Here is a 15,686-nt window from a genome sequence, read left to right as displayed (position 1 = left end):
CCACTCCAGCTGGTATTAATAGAGGCCTGAGATTAATTGGCTCTTTCCTGGTGAGTGAGTGGGGCTCATTACCACTCCAGCTGGTATTAATAGAGGCCTGGATTTAATTGACTCTTTCCTGGTGTGCAATTGTGGCTCAGTACCACTCCATGTGGTATTAATAGAGGCCTGGATTAAATTGGCTCTTTCCTGGTGTGCGAGTGCGGCTCATTACCACTCCGACTGGTATTAATAGAGGCATGGCTTGAATTGGCTCTTTCATTGTGTGCGAGTGGGACTAAGTCCCACCCCACCTGTTGTTATTAGAGCCTTGGATTGAATTGGCTCTTTCCTGGTGTGCGAGTGGGGCTCAGTACCACTCCAGCTGGTATTAATACCAGGGAATATCAGGGAAGGTGCTGGAGAAGATACTGAGGGATAGGATCTATTCCCATTTGGAAGAAAATGGGCTTATCAGTGATAGGCAACATGGTTTTGTGCAGGGAAGGTCATGTCTTACCAACTTAATAGAATTCTTTGAGGGAGTGACAAAATCGATTGATGAGGGAAGGGCTGTAGATGTCATATACATGGACTTCAGTAAGGCGTTTGATAAGGTTCCCCATGGTCGGCTGATGGAGAAAGTGAAGGCGCATGGGGTCCAAGGTGTACTAGCTAGATGGATAAAGAACTGGCTGGGCAACAGGAGACAGAGAGTAGCAGTGGAAGGGAGTTTCTCAAAATGGAGACGTGTGACCAGTGGTGTTCCACAGGGATCTGTGCTGGGACCACTGTTGTTTGTGATATACATAAATGATTTGGAGGAAAGTATAGGTGGTCTGATTAGCAAGTTTGCAGACGACACAAAGATTGGTGAAGTAGCAGATACTGAAGTGGACTGTCAGAGAATACAGCAGAATATAGATAGACTGGAGAGTTGGGCAGAGAAATGGCAGATGGAGTTCAATCAGGGCAAATGCGAGGTGATGCATTTTGGAAGATCCAATTCAAGAGTGAACTATACAGTAAATGGAAAAGTCCTGGGGAACATTGATGTACAGAGAGATTTGGGTGTTCAGGTCCATTGTTCCCTGAAGGTGGCAACGCAGGTCAATAGAGTGGTCAAGAAGGCATACGGCATGCTTTCCTTCATCGGACGGGGTATTGAGTACAAGAGTTGGCAGGTCATGTTACAGTTGTATAGGACTTTGGTTCGGCCACATTTGGACTACTGCGTGCAATTCTGGTCGCCACATTACCAAAAGGATGTAGATGGTTTGGAGAGGGTGCAGAGGAGGTTCACCAGGATGTGGCCTGGTATGGAGGGCGCTAGCTATGAAGAGAGGTTGAGTAGATTAGGATTATTTTCATTAGAAAGACAGAGGTTGAGGGGGGACCTGATTGAGGTGTACAAAATCATGAGAGGTATAGACAGGGTGGATAGCAAGAAGCTTTTTCCCAGAGTGGGGGATTCAATTACAAGGGGACACGAGTTCAAAGTGAAAGGGGAAAAGTTTAGGGGGGATATGCGTGGAAAGGTCGTTACGCAGAGGGTGGTGGATGCATGGAATGCATTACCAGTGGAGGTGGCAGACGCAGGCACGATAGCGTTTTTTTAAATGTATCGAGACAGATACATGAATGGGCAGGAAGTAAATAGGCGCCAGGTTTAGATAGAGGATTTGGATCGGCGTCGGCTTGGAGGGCCGAAGGGCCTGTTCCTGTGCTGTAATTTTCTTTGTTCTTTGTTCTTTAATAGAGGTCTAGATTGAACTGGCTCTTTCCTTGTGTGTGATTGGGACTCAGTGCCACTCCAGAAGTTATTAATAGATGTCTGGATCGAATTGGCACTTTCCTGGTGTATGCGTGGGGTTCAGTTCCTCTCCAGCTGGTATGAATCGAGGCATGGATTGAATTGGCTCTTTCCAGGTGAGTGAGTGGGGCTCCGTTCCACTCCAGGTGGTATTAATAGAGGCCTGGGTTCAATTGGCTATTTCCTGGTGGGTGAGTGGGACTCATTCCCACTCCAGCTGGTATTAAAAGAGGCCTGGATTGAATTGGCTCTTTCCTTGTGTGTGAGGTGGACTCAGTCCCACCCCACCTGGTGTTAATAGAGTCCTGGAATGAACTGTCTATTCCTTGTTGTGTGAGTGGGACTCATTGCCACTCCAGCTGGTATTAATAGAGGTCTGGATTTAATTGGCTCTTTGCTTGTATGTGCGTGTGGCTCATTACCACTCCAGCTGGTATTAATAGAGGTTTGTATTTAATTGGCTCTTTCCTGGTGTGTGAGTGAGGCTCAGTACCACTCCAGCTGGTATTAATAGAGATCTGGATTTAATTGGCTCTTTCCTGGTGTGTGATTGGGTCTCATTGCCACTCCAGCTGGTATTAATAGAGGTCCGGATTTAATTGGCTCTTTCCTGGTGTGTTATTGAGGATCATTACCACTCAGCTGGTATTAATAGAGGTCTGGATTGAATTGGCTCTTTCCTGGAGTGTGTTCGTGGGGCTCAGTACCACTCCAGCTGGTCTTAATAGAGGCCTGGATTTAATTGGCTCTTTACTAGTCTGTGAGTGGGGCTCATTACCACTCCAGCTGGTATTCATAGAGGTTTGGATTTAATTGCATCTTTCCTGGTGTGGGGGTAGGGCTCAGTACCACTCAAGCAGTTATGAATAGAGGCCTGGATTAAATTGGCTCTCTCCTGGTGTATGAGTGGGGTTCATTACCACTCTAGCGGTTATTCATCGAGGTCTGAATTTAATTGTCTCTTTCCTGGTGTGTGAGGGGGGGATCATTACCACTCTCGCTGGTATTAGCAGAGGTCTGGATTTAATTGGCTCTTTCCTGGTGTGCGAGTGGGGCTCAGTACCACTCCAGCTGGTATTGATAGAGGTCTGGATTTAATTGGCTCTTTCCTGGTGTGTGAGTGGGGCTCTGTTCCACTCCATTTGGTATTAATAGAGGCATGGGTTGAATTGTCTCCTTCTGGTGTGTGAGTGGGTCTCAGTACCACTTCATCTGGTATTAATTAGGCCTGGATTGAATTGGCTCTTTCTTGGTGGGTGTGTGGCACTCAGTACCGCTCCAGCTGGTTTTAACAAAGGGCACTTCGAACTATTATGATATGCACTGTGGACTGTTTGATGTCACCTGCACAGCGGCCATTTTAAGCGACGTGTGCTGCGGCCATTTTAAATGCCATTCCATGCTGCTGTTTGATGTCACCTTCACTGCGGCCATTTTAAACGACATGTGCTGCGGCCATTTGAAATGATATGCTCTGTGGTCTGTTTGATGTCACCTTCACTGCGGCCATTTTAAGCGACATGTGCTGTGGCTATTTCAAATGATATGCACTGTGGTCTGTTTGAATTGAGAGTAATCCACGGGGATCATTTTCAATGTTTTCTGTCCAGGGCAGTGATTGTAACAGATTATAAATGAGAATAAAGACTCATAAAGGATAATAAAGGATTTACAAAGTATTTGGAAGAATTATAAACAGTTTATAAAGATTATAAATGTTTATAAATGATTATAAAGAATTATCAATAATTATCAGGATTCTTTTTATTAGAAAAGGATTATAAAAGAATCAGAAAGATTCAGATCCCGCTCCCAGTCACCCTGGTAACGGACCACGCCCCCACTCCCCGTCAGCCTGGAAACAGATCCCGCCCCCACTCCCCGTCACTCTGGTAACAGACCCCGCCTCCACTCCCCGTCACACTGGTAACAGACCACGCCCCTACTTCCCGTCACCCTGGTAACTGAACCCGCCTCCACGCCCAGTCACCCTGGAAACAGACCCCGCCCCAACTTCCCGTCACCCTGGAATCAGTCCCCGCCCACACTCCTCCTTCATCCTGGAAACAGACCCCATCCCCACTCCTCCAATACTCTGGAAACAGACCCCACCTCCACTCCCCGTCACCCTGGTAACAGACCACGCCTCCGCTCCCCGTCACCCTGTGAACAGACCCCGCCCCCACTCCTCCATCACCCTGGAAACAGACGCCGCCCCCACTCCTCTGTTACCCTGGAAACAGACTCTGCCCGCACTCCTCCATCACCCTGGAGCAAAGCCGGCAGCCACGCCTCCATCACCCAGGAAATAAACCCCGACCCCACTCCTCCGTCACCCTCAAAAGAGACCCCGAACCCACTCTTCCGTCACACTGGTAACAGACCCCGTCCGCACACACTCTCCATGGTGACAGGCCCCTCCCCCGCTCTGTTTCCATGGCGACAGACCCCTCCCCCGCTCAGTCTCCATGGTGACAGTCCCCGCACCCGCTCTGTCTCCATGGTGACTGGCTTCGCCCCCGCTCTGTCTCCTTGGTAACAAGCTCCGCCCCCGCTCTGTCTCCATGGTGACAGGCCCCTCCCCGCTCTGCCTCCATGATGACAGTCCCCAACCCCGCTCTGTCTCCATGGTGACAGCTTCCTCCCCCGCTCTGTCTCCAAGGTGACAGTCCCTGCCCCCGCTCTGTCTCCATGGTGACAGTTCCCCCCCCGCTCTGTCTCCATGGTGACAGGCCCCGCCCCCACTCTGTCACCGTGGTGACAGGCTCCTCCCCCTCCTCTGATCATTGAATGTATTTACCAATTGTAGTAAATGGATATTTCAGCACATTCTTCACCTGCTCTCTGAACTGAGTCTGCGTCACGGCATAAATCGCAGTGTTTGTGGAGCAGCTCAGGAGCTGCAGCATGAAGCCCAATTCCATCAGAAACACAGGAAGATAAACAAATGCAGATCCCAACCACGACATCCGGTACCATATCGAATACAGCATTAACAGGGCCCACAACAGGATGAAATTCCCCGAGATAACTAACAGTAAAATGATGGATTTCCTTCGACTCTCTATCTCAGGGTCTCTGTGACTCTCCCCACTGCGGTGCGCCCGGAGTCTCCTGCGTCCTCTGCTGCTCACTAAAATGTGTCTGACGGTGAGAGCGTTGAGCAGCAGAATCACCACAAATGGCACCCCCGGGGTTAGATTGTTGTGGAGGAACTCGATTGTTACCCAGACTGGAGAGAAATAAACATACAATGGTACACCACAAAACCTGGGACTGTTAACCAGCGTATACCAATCTGTTAACATAAAATACCAGAAGATGTTATTTCAACAGCTCAGCACAGTCACTGTTCCCACAACCACAGCCGATGTTTTCTCGCTGCAATATTTACTTTTCAGATTCTGACAACAAATGGCCACAAATCGATCAAAGGTGAAAGTGACGGTGAACCAGACAGAACAGTCTGTGGCTGTGTAAAGCAGGACGGCGTGGATATTACACATGGGGATGGACTGCAGGAACCGAAACTTTTCCCGATAAACAATGGGAATCTGTCTGAATATCAGGTCCAGGATAATGACCAGTAGATCCGCCGCTGACATGGCCACCAGGTACCGAGTGATACATTTGGAGAGACCGCACTTTCCCCGAGACAGGATCCCAATCGTCAGCAAGTTAACTGTGAGGAATGGAAATAAACAGAGAAATTATACATCAGACTGGAGCAAAGTTACCATTTTAATAGAGGACTGATTGAGATTTATAAATGTGTTCCTGGATCCAGTGAAGTATTAAAATGATTGAACCTGAATGAACAAATGGGAAGATCTGTGATACAGTGGAAAACAAGAGAGATTAAATAATAAAAGGATGCTCCTGAAGTTGTTAAACTGAATGTTGATCATAATCCTCCCCCTCCCTCCTTTCCCCGTCTGGATTAAAAATGGTTCCATCTCTCATCTCTCAGTTCTGATGAAGTGTCATTGAACTGAAAGATTAAACTCTGTTTCTCTCTCCAAAAATCCTGCCAGATCTGCTGAGTATTTCCAGCATTTTATTTTGTTATTTCAGGTTTCTAGCATCTGCAGCACTGTTGTCTTGTATAGAGAGTTAAGTGTTGAACTGACTGCGAGACTCTGTCTGAATGTCCGTGGTGTGATCTGTGTGTGTGTTTGTGTGTGTGTGTCAGAGAGAGAGAGGGTACGTGTGTGCGTGAGAGAGAAAGAGAGCATGTGTGTGTGTGTGTGTGTGTGGCCCGCAATTGTTGACAACGCGATCGGTAGGTGGAGCTGTTTTGGCACATGCGCAAATACAGCATGTGCCACCGGAACGTCACAGCCTGCGACTGCAGCAGCTGCCAGGACTAAAGATGGCGCTGCTCAAAGAATCACAGAGATGAAACCTGACAAACACGTGGCAGAATACAATGGCCGGAGTGAGAGAGTGGAGCGGGCCGGGGAGAGCAGCGCGGGGGCCGGGGACAGCAGCGCGGGGGCCGGGGAGAGCAGCGCGGGGGCCGGGGAGAGCAGCGCCGTGGCCCGGGACAACAGCGCGGGGAGACCAGCGGTAGCGGTGCCAGGGGGCGAGGTGGGGGAGGGAGGGGGGAGAAAGAGGGAGAGGGAGGGGGGAAGAAAGAGGGAGAGGGAGGGGAAGTAAAGAGGGAGAGAAAGAGGGAGAGGGAGGGGGAAGAAAGAGGGAGAGGGAAGGGGAAGAAAGAGGGAGGGGGAAGAAAGAGGGAGAGGGAGGGGGGAGAAAGAGTGAGGGGGGCAGAAAGAGGGAAGGTGGGAGAAAGAGGGAGGGGGGAGAAAGAGGGAGAGGGAGGGGGAAGAACGAGGGAGAGGGAGAAGGAGGGGGGAAGAAAGAGGGAGAGAAAGAGGGAGGGGGAGAAAGAGGGAGAGGGAGGGAAACAGGGGGAGGGAAAGAGGGGTTGGGAAAGAGGGAGAGGGGGAGGGGGAGAAAGAGGGAGAGGGGGGAGAAAGAGGGAGAGGGAGGGGGAGAGAGAGGGAGAGGAGGAGAAAGAGGGAGAGGAGGAGAAAGAGGGAGAAGGAGGTGGGAGAAAGAGGGAGAGGGGGAGAAAGAGGGAGGGGGAGAAAGAGGCAAAGGGGGGAGAAAGGGGGAGGGGGTGAAAGAGGGAGAGGGAGGAGTAAGGAAGGGGGGAGGGAGAGAGCTGGGTGGAGAGGGAGGAAGGGGAGAGAGTGCGGGGGGAGCAGCGGAACGGAAGGGGAGTGCCTTTTTCTGTGCATGCGCCATAAACACAACAGCAAAAGACTTACTGGCCAGTCAATGGACCCGGTGACATCAAGGTCTTCGCACGCTCGCTCCCCGCGGCTCTCTACGGCCTCTCGCTTCCGGCCCTCTCCATTCAGCCGTTCCCTCCAGCTGCGGATGCCCAATCCAGTTGCTTTCTCCCCTACCCAGTTGCTTTCTCTACTTCGCCACAGTACTTCAGGCATTGCAACTGTTTGGTCCCTGCATTTTGCATTCTCCCTCTCCCCACCCCTCCCCGCACTCCCCACCCCTCCCCCTCTTCACCCACCCCTCCCTCTACCCCCCCCCCCCCCCCCACCATAGTTGAATATCTGAAGTGCAGTTGCAAAGTCGGGGAAATAGCATGCAAAACAAAACCTCAACAATTCTGGGTTTAATTAATGAAAAGTTTTATTAAGTTCATTAAGTATCCGAAGAACTGCTGTGCATGGATACATGAGTGTTGTGTCCAGCATTCCCGTTCGACAGACAGGCCGAGTCTCTGCTATGCACAGCTAAAGAGATTATTCCTGGAGAGCCTTGTGGTGAATAAACGCTTGGCTCTCTATTCCACTACTGTATTGTCCATGTGAAGAAGGCAAAGTCACAAGAGTCTGAGCTCAGTCTATTCTTGGTGAATGTTCTCCAAGCGCATCCCAATGTGCATTCCCAATTCATCCATAAATGCAATGTTCCTTTCCACATCGTGATGAACTCCGCAGCATGATCTAGTTGCCTTCGTTGCTTGAATGCTGACCTTAAGTCTCAAGGATTGTTTTCTCGACGGCATGTTTTACATGAAAAGAAATAAAGCAAATCAGAGTCAGAGCTTGCCTCCCTCCATCCACTGAAATTACTGTTGTGCACACCTTTTTAAGTTCTGCAGTGAAGGCAACAATTGATAACGTCGCCAATGAAGCACTTATTACCCACCTCAGATGCAGGAATCAGCACATCCTTGCGTCCTCTCCCGCACTGCCTCCTTTGCTTGAATGCCGTCCTTAAGTGTCAAGGATTGTTTTCTCAAGGGCACGTTTTACATGAAAGAAAATAAGGAAAGAACATCAGTGTCAGAGCTTCCCTCCCTCCAATGAAATTACTGTTGAGAATGCTTTGTGTTCTGCGGTAAAGGCATGTACTGATAACACCGCCAATGAATCACTTAGTACCCACCTCAGCTTTAGGAGGCAGGATGATGTTACTGCCCCTATCTCGTAATGGTTCAATGCTGCTCTCAGGGAAAACCTGAATGATGTGAGTGTGCTGGAAAAGAAGCACATTTCTTTTGGGCTATGAACATAAAGCTGGCCATTTAGCCCAGCAGTTTCCTGCCAGTGGTTATGTTACTCGTGCATCTTTCCATCTATTCCCATTTAATCCTGCCTACTACTTACCCCAGTTGTGTTCACAGCAAGAGCATTCACATTTCTGCCAACACTGGACACGGCATGCTTGTTTCTTTTAGTGCTCAGTATCTTCTTGATGAATGTTCCCCAAGTGCTTGACCCCTTTGGACGCCCTCTCTGCTTGACAGGCAGCAACTGGCAATTGCGGATTCTCACAAGGCTCTGCATGGTTGTTTCAACGTCGGATGGGGAAACAGGTGGCTGTGTGTCCATGAGCACTGCCCTGATGGGTGTAGGAGCAGGTAACTGTGTGTCCATGTGCACTGCCCTGATGGGTGTAGGAGCAGGTGACTGTGTAACTGAGCAGCAAGGAGAGGGTACCGCAGGTAGGGGAAGTGGAGATTTGAACAGGCAGGCATATGTAAGGTCCATCAGATCATTAGGCCAGGGGGTGAGACGCTCAGGATCCAGGGTTTATGACACGTGACTGATGTCCAGCGCGTGGCCACCTCCATCCGAAGGTGCTTCCGGGCAATTGTTGGGCATAGTAAATGGCTCCATCTCATCAGCCAGTCCTTGCTGCCAGCGGAGAGTCTGTTGCCGCAGCCAGTCCAGTCTCCTCATGAATGCTGCCGTTCCACTCTGCAGAACGGCCTGTTGTAGCTGGTACAATTGATCTGAAAGCAAGCGGTATTTTTCATTGTGGCTGAGGGGCCTTGGCTGTTCCTCTGTAATCACAATGGCAGCAGCCATGCCTGTCGTCGTTGGTGTCTGAGATGCACGCCAGCGACAATTGGGGGCGAGCCTGTCCAAAGGCAGACCCAGATGCCTGTGCACAACAACAGCATGTTTGCAGGGCAACAAAGTCTGAATGGAGAAGATGCAGCTGCAGGTAGCCTGGCCATCATGTATCTGCAGTGTGTACTGTTTGGCGCCAGAAATCACAGTCACTGTGCCTTCATCCTGCTACATGCGGTGGCCCAGACAATGGAAATGTTTTCAGAGCAACTCACAACAGGGACTGGAGAACATGCGGTGGCCCAGACAATGGAAATGTTTTCAGAGCAACTTGCAAAGGCAGAGCAACTTACCTTGGAACAATCGCCTGTGTCAAATAAAAATGAAGCAAGTCCCCTAAAACTATAAATAATTCGGATAAAATGAGAGAAAATGCCCGACGAAACCTCTCCTCCTTCCACTTTCAAAAAGTCGCGCCAAAACTTTGACGCATGCGCAGAGGCCAAACTGGCGCGTCGGCGAGGAAGACGAAATAACGCGATGACGTCATTTGCAGAACGGCAGAACGGACCGCAGCGCATGCGCAGAGATGAGGAGACTGTGTGCGCAAGCGCGTACCGCGTCGTCTGCGCATGCGCAAAGCGGTCCTGCCGCAGCGCATGCGCAGTGGGATGAGACCGTCTGCGCATGTGCGCACCGCGGCGCATCCTGATGACGTACCCGATGAAGTAGCGTTGTCATGAATTACTTTGGTGTGTGTGTGCGCGAGAGAGAGAGAGAGTGTGTGTGCGTTTTTATTTATATATATATATATATATCAGGGCCTGAGCTGTGGTGTGTATGTGTGAGTGTGTGCATTTATATGCCTGGCTCAGTGATGCGGTGTGATCTCTGTGTGTGTGTGTATGTGTGTGTGTATATAGCTATCTCAGGGCCTGGGCTGTTGTGTGTGTGTCTATATATATATATCAGGGCCTGAGCTGTGGTGTGTGTGTATATATATATATATATATATATATATCAGGGCCCCTGGTGTGGTGCATGTGTGTGTGTGTATATATGTATATATATATATATATATATATATATATCAGGGCCTGAGCTGTGGTGTGTGTGTGTATGTGTGTGTGTTTATATGCCTGGCTAAGTGATGGTGTGTAACCTGTGTGTGTGTGTGAGAAGAGAGAGCGTGTGTGCATATATATAGACATATATATATATATCGCAGGGCCTGAGCTGTGGTGTGTGTGTGTATATATATATATATATATATATATATATCGCAGGGCCAGAGCTGTGGGTGTTGGGTGTGTGTCTGTATGTGTGTGTGTGTGTGTATATATATATATCACGGCCTGAGCTGTGGTGTGTGTGTGTATATATCTCAGGGCCTGAGCTGTGGTCTGTGTGTGTATATATCTCAGGGCCTGAGCTGTGGTGTGTGTGTGTGTAAATATATATATCTCAGGGCCTGTGTTGTGATGTGTGTGTATGTGTATATATATATATCTAAGGGCCTGGGATGTGGTGTGTGTGCACATACATATCTCAGGGCCTGTGTTGTGGTCTGTGTGTGTATATATCTCAGAGCCTGAGCTGTGGTGTGTGTGTGTATATATATATATATCTAAGGGCCTGGGATGTGGTGTGTGTGTATGTGTATATATATATATATATATCAGGGCCTGGGCTGTGGTGTGTGTGTATATATATATATATATATATATCAGGGCCCCTGGTGTGGTGTATGTGTGTGTGTGTGTGTGTGTGTGTGTATATATCTCAGGGCCTGGGCCGTGCTTTGTTTGTGTGTAGATATATATATGTATATATCTCAGGGCCCGTGCTGTGGTGTGTGTGTGTGTGTAAATATATATCTCAGGGCCTGGGCTGTGCTGTGTTTGTGTGTATATGTATACATCTCAGGGCCTGGGCTATGGTGTGTGTGTATGTGTGTGAATATATATATATATCTCAGGGCCTGGGCTGTGGTGTGTGTGTGTGCGTATGTGTGTGGGTTTGTATCAGGGTCTGTGTGTGCGTCTGTGTGTGGGTTTGTATCAGGGTCTCTGTGTGCGTCTGTGTGTGGGTTTGCACCAGGTCCTGTGTGTCTATCTGTATGTGGATTTGTATTAGGGTCTTTGTTTGTGTCTGTGTGTGGGTTTGTATCAGGGTCTGTGTTTGTGTCTGTGTGTGGGTTTATATCAGGGTCTGTGTGTGCATCGGTGTGTGGGTTTGTATCAGAGTCTGTGTGCGTGTCTGTGTGTGGGTTTGTATCAGGGTCTGTGTGTGTGTGTCTGTATGTGGATTTGTATCAGGGTCTGTGTGTGTGTGTATGTATCAGGGTCTGTGTGTGTGTCTGTATGTGGGTTTGTATCAGGGTCTGTGTGTGCGTCTGTGTGTGGGTTTCCATCAGAGTCTGTGTGTGTATCTGTATGTGGGTTTGTATTAGGGCCTGTGTTTGTGTCTGTGTGTGGGTTTGTATCAGGGTCTGTGTGTGTATCGGTGTGTGGGTTTGTATCAGAGTCTGTGTGCGGGTTTGTATCAGGGTCTGTGTGTGTGTCTGTATGTTGGTTTCTATCAGGGATGTGTGTGTGTGTGTGTGTTTGTATCAGGGTCTGTGTGTGTGTCAGTATGTGGGTTTGTATCTGGGTCTGTGTGTGTGTCTGTGTGTGGATTTGTATCACAGTCTGTGTGTGTGTGTGTTTGTATCAGGGTCTGTGTGTGTGTCTGTATTTGGGTTTGTATCAGGGTCTGTGTGTGTGTCTGTGTGTGGTTTTGTATCCGGGCCTGTGTAAGGGCCAGCCGTGGCAGAAGCAGCAGTGAAATGAACAAAATGACAGGAATGGCTGCAAAATTACTGAAGAAGGTATTTGTGTGAAACAACAGATTGCAGCCTGCCATAGTAATTTGCAACACATAGTAAATTGTAGTAAGGAATACATTAATTAGCTGTCTCAATGGAAACTAGATTAGAAATAATGTATGCAACAAGGCAGTTAAACATACTCATAGAGAAACCCAGGCAGTAGTTAGATAAGAAGAGGCCCTGGGCCCACACAGATACAGGGTTACATTGTTCGAAACAAGCTTAAAGATCTACATCTGTTATTTCATCACCGAAAGAGATAAGGGGTACAACAGGACTTGATCACATAGTCACAAGATGATGAGACCCTCAGAATAAGGGAATAAACATGTCCTGATCATACATCCATGTGGTTTCTAAGACCCCTAATCAATTGGCCAATATCCAGCCGATATGGGCTGAGTAACTGTATTTAAACTGTGTAATTTCTTCGGTTCGGTGGAGAGGTCCCTGGACTGTCTAGAAACCTGTTCCCCACCGGTGTAAAACAATACACTCTTTGACAGTTGAGTCGGATCTGGGTGTCGAATGATTTATTTAGTCATTCCACCCCGACAGCCTGGGTTGTGATATGTGTCTGTGTGTATGAGCCTGCATGCATGGATTGTATAGTGTGTGTGTGTGTGTGTGTGTGTGTGTGTGTATCTGGCACTCGTCCTGGGCTCTGTGTGTATGCTCTTGTGTCTGGCTCAGGGCCTGGGAGATGATCTGTGTGTTTGTCTGTGTGTGCGCGAGTGTTTGTATATCTGTCTGCTTCATTGCCTGGTGTCTGATCGGTGTGTGTGTGTGTGTTTGGATATCTGTCTGTCTCAGTGTCTGGGGTCTGATCGGTGTGTGTGTGTTTTTGTATATGTGTCTGCCTCAGTGCCTGGGGTCTGATCGGTGTGTCTGTGCGTTTGAATATCTGCTTATCTCAGTGCCTGGGGTCTGATCGGTGTGTGTGTGTTTTTGTATATGTGTCTGCCTCAGTGCCTGGGGTCTGATCGGTGTGTCTGTGTGTTTGGATATCTGCCTATCTCAGTGCCTGGGGTCTGATTGGTGTGTGTGTGTTTTTGTATATGTGTCTGCATCAGTGCATGGGCTCTGATCGGTGTGTCTGTGTGTTTGGATATCTGTGTGCCTCAGTGCCTGGAGTCTGATCGGTGTGTGTCTGTGTGCTTGTATATCTGTCTGCCTCAGTGCCTGGGGTCTGTTCGGTGTGTGTCTGTGTGCTTGTATATCTGTCTGCCTCAGTGCCTGGGGTCTGTTCGGTGTGTGTCTGTGTGCTTGTATATCTGTCTGCCTCAGTGCCTTGGGTCTGATCGGTGTGTGTGTGTGTGTTTGTGTGTGTTTATCTGTCTGCCTCAGTGCCTGGGGTCTGTTCGGTGTGTGTGTGTGTGTTTCGATATTGGACTGTCTCAGTGCCTGGTGTCTGTCCGGTGTGTGTGAGTGCTTGTATATCTGTCTGCCTCAGTGCCTTGTGTCTGATCAGTGTGTGAGTGTGTTTGTATATCTGTCTGCCTCAGTGCCAGGGGAATGTTCGGTGTGTGTGTGTGTTGGTTTATCTGTCTGCCTCAGTGCCTGGGGTCTGATCGGTCTGTGTGTGTGTGTGTGTGTGTGTTTGTATATCTATCTGTCTTTGTGTTTGGGGTTTGATCGGTGTGTGTGTTTGTGTGTGTGTTTTTATATCGGTCTGCCTCAGTGCCTGAGGTCTGATAGGCGTGTGTGTGTGTGTGTGTGTGTTTGTACATCTGTCTGCCTCAGTGCCTGGGGACTGATCGGTGTGTTTGGGTGTTTGCATATCTGTCTGCTTCAGTGCCTGGGGTCTGATAAGTATGTGTGTGTGTGTATGTGTTTGTACCCCTGTCTGCCTCAGTGCCGGTGGTCTGATCGGTGTGTGTGTGTGTGTTTGTATATCTGTCTGCTTCAGTGCCTGGGGTCTGATCTGTATGTGTGTGTGTGTATGTGTTTGTATACCTGTCTGCCTCAGTGCCTGGGGTCTGATCGGTGTGTGTGTGTGTTTGGATATCTATCTGTCTCAGTGCCTGGGGTCTGATCGGTGCGTCCGTGTGTTTGTATATCTGCCTGCCTCAGTGCCTGGTGTCTGATCGGTGTGTGTATGTCTGTTGGGATATATGTCTGTCTCGGTGCCTGGGGCCTGATCGGTGTGTGTTTGTATATTTGTCTGCCTCAGTGCCTGGGGTCTGTTCGGTGTGTGTGTGTGTGTGTGTGTGTTTGTATATCTGTCTGCCTCAGTGCCTGGGGTCTGATCTATGCATGTGTGTGTTTGTATATCTGTTTGCCTCAGTGCCTGGGGTCTGATCGGTGTGCCTGTGTGTTTGTATATCTGCCTGCCTCAGTGCCTGGTGTCTGATCGGTGTGTGTATGTCTGTTGGGATATATGTCTGTCTCGGTGCCTGGGGCCTGATCGGTGTGTGTTTGTATATTTGTCTGCCTCAGTGCCTGGGGTCTGTTCGGTGTGTGTGTGTGTATGTGTTTGTATACCTGTCTGCCTCAGTGCCTGGGGTCTGATCGGTGTGTGTGTGTGTGTTTGTGTGTGTTTATCTGTCTGCCTCAGTGCCTGGGGTCTGTTCGGTGTGTGTGTGTGTGTGTTTCGATATTGGACTGTCTCAGTGCCTGGTGTCTGTCCGGTGTGTGTGAGTGCTTGTATATCTGTCTGCCTCAGTGCCTTGTGTCTGATCAGTGTGTGAGTGTGTTTGTATATCTGTCTGCCTCAGTGCCAGGGGAATGTTCGGTGTGTGTGTGTGTTGGTTTATCTGTCTGCCTCAGTGCCTGGGGTCTGATCGGTCTGTGTGTGTGTGTGTGTGTGTGTTTGTATATCTATCTGTCTTTGTGTTTGGGGTTTGATCGGTGTGTGTGTTTGTGTGTGTGTTTTTATATCGGTCTGCCTCAGTGCCTGAGGTCTGATAGGCGTGTGTGTATGTGTGTGTGTGTGTGTTTGTACATCTGTCTGCCTCAGTGCCTGGGGACTGATCGGTGTGTTTGGGTGTTTGCATATCTGTCTGCTTCAGTGCCTGGGGTCTGATAAGTATGTGTGTGTGTGTATGTGTTTGTATCCCTGTCTGCCTCAGTGCCGGTGGTCTGATCGGTGTGTGTGTGTGTGTTTGTATATCTGTCTGCTTCAGTGCCTGGGGTCTGATCTGTATGTGTGTGTGTGTATGTGTTTGTATACCTGTCTGCCTCAGTGCCTGGGGTCTGATCGGTGTGTGTGTGTGTTTGGATATCTATCTGTCTCAGTGCCTGGGGTCTGATCGGTGCGTCCGTGTGTTTGTATATCTGCCTGCCTCAGTGCCTGGTGTCTGATCGGTGTGTGTATGTCTGTTGGGATATATGTCTGTCTCGGTGCCTGGGGCCTGATCGGTGTGTGTTTGTATATTTGTCTGCCTCAGTGCCTGGGGTCTGTTCGGTGTGTGTGTGTGTGTGTGTGTGTTTGTATATCTGTCTGCCTCAGTGCCTGGGGTCTGATCTATGCATGTGTGTGTTTGTATATCTGTTTGCCTCAGTGCCTGGGGTCTGATCGGTGTGCCTGTGTGTTTGTATATCTGCCTGCCTCAGTGCCTGGTGTCTGATCGGTGTGTGTATGTCTGTTGGGATATATGTCTGTCTCGGTGCCTGGGGCCTGATCGGTGTGTGTTTGTATATTTGTCTGCCTCAGTGCCTGGGGTCTGTTCGGTGTGTGTGTGTGTGTGTG

This window comes from Heterodontus francisci, chromosome 21 (genome assembly GCF_036365525.1).
Source record: "Heterodontus francisci isolate sHetFra1 chromosome 21, sHetFra1.hap1, whole genome shotgun sequence".
NCBI classification, from domain to species: domain Eukaryota; kingdom Metazoa; phylum Chordata; class Chondrichthyes; order Heterodontiformes; family Heterodontidae; genus Heterodontus; species Heterodontus francisci.
This window is presented reverse-complemented; position numbering follows the sequence as displayed.